This window comes from Eriocheir sinensis, unplaced genomic scaffold (assembly GCF_024679095.1).
Source record: "Eriocheir sinensis breed Jianghai 21 unplaced genomic scaffold, ASM2467909v1 Scaffold308, whole genome shotgun sequence".
In the NCBI taxonomy this organism is placed as follows: Eukaryota; Metazoa; Arthropoda; class Malacostraca; order Decapoda; family Varunidae; genus Eriocheir; species Eriocheir sinensis.
Genome location: NW_026111619.1, coordinates 71,291 through 76,412, shown reverse-complemented (window position 1 = coordinate 76,412; position 5,122 = coordinate 71,291). Strand labels below are relative to the sequence as shown.

General features: G+C 50.4%; 1 long non-coding RNA gene across 1 annotated transcript; it reads right to left on the bottom strand.

Moving 5' to 3' along the window:
- Positions 1-1,710: 1,710 nt before the first annotated feature.
- LOC126991615 (uncharacterized) lies at positions 1,711-4,889 on the bottom strand. Its single transcript, XR_007745699.1, has 2 exons — positions 2,856-4,889; positions 1,711-2,619 (listed from the first exon to the last, which is right to left on the bottom strand). It is a non-coding gene; the product is annotated as an uncharacterized LOC126991615 (long non-coding RNA).
- Positions 4,890-5,122: the final 233 nt, after the last annotated feature.

Here is a 5,122-nt window from a genome sequence, read left to right as displayed (position 1 = left end):
CCACCCTGAACACTAGGCAGGGTCAGCATCCCACCCTGAACACTAATCCAGGGTCAGCATCCCACCCTGAACACTAATCCAGGGTCAGCATCCCACCCTGAACACTAATCCAGGGTCAGCATCCCACCCTGAACACTAATCCAGGGTCAGCATCCCACCCTGAACACTAGCCAGGGTCAGCATCCCACCCTGAACACTAATCCAGGGTCAGCATCCCACCCTGAACACTAATCCAGGGTCAGCATCCCACCCTGAACACTAATCCAGGGTCAGCATCCCACCCTGAACACTAAGCCAGGGTCAGCATCCCACCCTGAACACTAATCCAGGGTCAGCATCCCACCCTGAACACTAAGCCAGGGTCAGCATCCCACCCTGAACACTAATCCAGGGTCAGCATCCCACCCTGAACACTAAGCCAGGGTCAGCATCCCACCCTGAACACGTAGCCAGGGTCAGCATCCCACCCTGAACACTAATCCAGGGTCAGCATCCCACCCTGAACACTTAGCCAGGGTCAGCATCCCACCCTGAACACTAAGCCAGGGTCAGCATCCCACCCTGAACACTTAGCCAGGGTCAGCATCCCACCCTGAACACTTAGCCAGGGTCAGCATCCCACCCTGAACACTTAGCCAGGGTCAGCATCCCACCCTGAACACTAAGCCAGGGTCAGCATCCCACCCTGAACACTTAGCCAGGGTCAGCATCCCACCCTGAACACTAAGCCAGGGTCAGCATCCCACCCTGAACACTTAGCCAGGGTCAGCATCCCACCCTGAACACTTAGCCAGGGTCAGCATCCCACCCTGAACACTTAGCCAGGGTCAGCATCCCACCCTGAACACTTAGCCAGGGTCAGCATCCCACCCTGAACACTTAGCCAGGGTCAGCATCCCACCCTGAACACTTAGCCAGGGTCAGCATCCCACCCTGAACACTTAGCCAGGGTCAGCATCCCACCCTGAACACTTAGCCAGGGTCAGCATCCCACCCTGAACACAGCCAGGGTCAGCATCACACCCTGAACAAATAGCCACGGTCAGCATCCCACCCTGAACACTTAGCCAGGGTCAGCATCCCACCCTGAACACTAAGCCAGGGTCAGCATCCCACCCTGAACACTTAGCCAGGGTCAGCATCCCACCCTGAACACTAAGCCAGGGTCAGCATCCCACCCTGAACACTTAGCCAGGGTCAGCATCCCACCCTGAACACTTAGCCAGGGTCAGCATCCCACCCTGAACACTTAGCCAGGGTCAGCATATCACCCTGAACGCTAAGCCAGGGTCAGCATCCCACCCTGAACACTTAGCCAGGGTCAGGATATCACCCTGAACGCTAAGCCAGGGTCAGCATCCCACCCTGAACACTAAGCCAGGGTCAGCATCCCACCCTGAACACTAAGCAGCATCCCACCCAGGCAACTATTTTTCTTCCTTTCTTTCTTCCTTTCATCTCATTCCGTCCATCTGTATATTTTTTTCTGAATCTACATCTGCTTTGTTGCCTTCTTTGTTTACTTCCTCCCTTTCTTCTATTCCTTATATTTTTCTTTCTTTCTTTCTTCGTTTTTTCCATCCTTCCCTCCATTCTTCCCTCTCTCCTATAATTTTTTTCTTCATAATAATATTCTTTTCTTTCTTCCTTCTCTTACACTTCAGTTCATCCCTTTATTCCTGTCTTTCTGTGTTCCTTCGTCTGTCCCTCTAAGCCAGGCTGAAGCCAAAGATAATCAAGCCGCTGCCGGTTTTCTTTTTTCTCTTAGTTTTAGTTTTCCTCAGTTTCGTTTTTTTTTTGGTGTTGAATTAATTTTTGGTTAATTTTTTTTTCTTTTTTTTTACTTTTCTTTCTTGCTTTTGAGTTCATACTTTTCGTTACATTTTGGCATTATATGTTTTTAGTTTTCTATTTTTTGACTGATCAGGAGTTGACCTTTTTAGATTTGTTAGGTCTTTTTTTTTTACTACTGCTTGAGTTGATTTCTTTGTTGCTTTTTTCTTTTTCTTTTTTATGGCTTCTTTATTTTGATGTCTTGTTGGTGACTTAACTATTTCGTTATAGTTTGGAAAGTTAACTATTTTTTTTTTTTTTTGTCGGGGGGGATTTTGTCCATTTTAGGTTACGTCGTGAGGAGATTTTTTGTTGCAAATGGTCAGGGCAGTGTTCAGAGTGTCCAGGGAGTGTCAGGGGCCTTGTTGCGTGGGTCGTCATCAGCGTGTCCGTCCATTGTTCAGAGAGTGTCCAGGGAGTGTCAGGGGCCTTGTTGCGTGGGTCGTCATCAGAGTGTCCGTCCATTGTTCAGAGAGTGTCCAGGGAGTGTCAGGGGCCTTGTTGCGTGGGTCGTCATCAGAGTGTCCGTCCATTGTTCAGAGAGTGTCCAGGGAGTGTCAGGGGCCTTGTTGCGTGGGTCGTCATCAGAGTGTCAGTCCATGTTGTGTTTCCAAGACTTTTTTATTTTCGTATTCTTTTTCTGTAATATCGTTTCTTCGGTATTTAATTTTCCGTTTCCTGGTGTTGTGCAGGCTAGCTGTATCGCCTTGTCTTGGTGCTGTATGCTGCTCAGGATGAGTCTCCCTCACCCCAGAGGAGTCAGCAACCCTACCCAACACACAACACCTAAGGCCTTAATGCTAGATATTTTTCCCTTTTCTTGATGTTGTGTTTCTATCACTTTATTTTTCTCGTGATGTTTTTTTTTTTTGTTATATCCATTCTTCGGGGTTATTATTTTTTTTTTTCGTTCCCTGGTGTTGTGCAGGCTAGCTGTATCGCCTTATCTTGGTGCTGTATGCTGCTCAGGATGAGTCTCCCTCACCCCAGAGGAGTCAGCAACCCTACCCAACACACAACACCAAAGGACTTAATGCTTGCCACAATGAGTTGTTTCACTTTCATGATGTTGTGTTTCTATCACATCTTTATTCTCGTGTTCCTTTTCAGTAATATCCATTCTTCGGTGTTCTTTATCATTATTTTTCGTTTCCTGGTGTTGTGTTGGCTAGCTATATTGCCTCTTCTTGGTGCTGTATGCTGCTCAGGATGAGTCTCCCTCACCCCAGAGGAGTCAGCAACCCTACCCAACACACAACACCAAAGGCCTTAATGCTTGCCCCAATGATTGGTTTTCACTTTCATGATGTTTTTCTACAAGTTCTTTATTATCGTGTTCCTTTTTCAGTAATATCCATTCTTCGATGATATTTTTATTTATTTTACGTTTCCTGATGTTGTGCAGGCTAGCTGTATCGCCCTATCTTGGTGCTGTATGCTGCTCAGGATGAGTCTCCCTCACCCCAGAAAAGTCAGCAACCCTACCCAACACACAGCACCAAAGGACTTACTCTGCTAGATTTTTTTCCTTTTCTTGATTTTGCGTTCCTATCACTTCTTTATGTTTGTGTTCTTTATATTGTAATCTTAATTCTTCGGTGTTATTTTCTTTATTTTCCGTTTCCTTGTGTTGGGTAGCTGTATCGCCTTATCTTGGTGCTGTATGCTGCTCAGGATGAGTCTCCTTCACCCCAGAGGAGTCAGCAACCCTACCCAACACACAACACCTAAGGCCTTAATGCTAGATGCGTGGGTCGTCATCAGAGTGTCCATCCATTGTTCAGAGAGTGTCCAGGGAGTGTCAGGGTGCCTTGTTGCCTGGGTCGTCATCAGAGTGTCCGTGCCTTCGTGCGTGCTTGCGTGCGTGCGTGCGTGCTTACGTACTTGCGTGAGTTCGTGCGTTTTTTCGTGCGTGGCTGCGTGCTTGCTTGTGTGAGTGAGTGTGTGCGTGCGTGCCTGCCTGCATGCTTGCGTGGGTGCGTGCCTGCCTGCATGCTTGCGTGGGTGCGTGCGTCTGTACGTGAGTGTGTGTGCTTGCGTGCGTGTGCATGCGTGGATACGTGATTGTGTGCGTGCTTGCGTGTGTGAGTGCTTGTGTGCTGCGTGCGTTGGGCGGTCAGTGCCTGCGAGCGTGTGTTCGTCCGTTCCTTCGTGGGTATGTATACTCGTGTTCGTGAGTGCGAGCGTGTGTTCGTCCGTTCCTTCGTGCGTGTGTATGCTCGTGTTCGTGCGTGCGAGCGTGTGTTCGTCCGTTCCTTCGTGCGTGTGTATGCTCGTGTTCGTGCGTGCGAGCGTGTGTTCATCTGTTCCTTCGTGCGTGTGTGTACTCGTGTTCGTGCGTGCGAGCGTGCGCTGGGGATGGGTGCGTGCGAGCGTGTGTTCGTCCGTTCCTTCGTGCGTGTGTACTCGTATTCGTGCGTGCGAGCGTGTGTTCATCCGTTCCTTCGTGCGTGTGTATTCGTGTTCGTGCGTGCGAGCGTGCGTTGGGGATGGGTGTGTGCGAGCGTGTGTTCGTCCGTTCGTTCTTGCGTGTGTTCTTGCGTTCGTGCGTGCGAGCGTGGGTGGGGGGTGAGTGCGTGCTTGTGCGTCCGATCGTTCGTGCGTGTGTGCTTGCGTATGTGCGTGCGTGCGTGCGTGCGTGCGTTGGGGGGTGAGTGCGAGCGAACGTGCGTTGGGGAGTGAGTTCGTGCTGGCGTGCGTTGCGGGGTGAGTGCGTGCGTGCTGCGTGAGCTAGGCGAATAACACGCGAGAACTTTTCCTGTCGCAGCAGGAGCAGACCGACATCAGCTTCGGCAGCGGCCCCGGGAGTTGCTTCAACTCCCTCTGGGAGGCCTTCCTCTCCTCTCGTTGCTCCTTATTGGAGGGAAGCCTCCCTATCCTGTCACGGCAGAGCGTTAGTCCATTAGTCCCCTGCCTCATTATCCTGTGTGTGTGTGTGTGTGTGTGTGTGTGTGTGTGTGTGTGTGTGTGTGTGTGTGCGCGTGTGTGTGTGTCTAAGGTTCTGAGGCTCGCCTGGCCTCGGGGATCAGCCACGCGATTTTGATTTCTTGAGATGGTCACCCTCCTCCTTTTTCTTACCCTGTATAGGGTCGAGATTTACCACATCACCTCGGTTTGCGATATGCCGTTTTAGGGAGCACAGAGTTGACATTGCATAGGGCTGAATCTAGAGCTAGTTGCACCTTTTGTAGTGAAGATCGCTACGGGAGCTGATTGGCTGGATGGAGGGAGGGAGATGTTAGCTACGTGGTCAGATTGGCTTGATGGAGGGAGGGTGTGCTTAGCTACG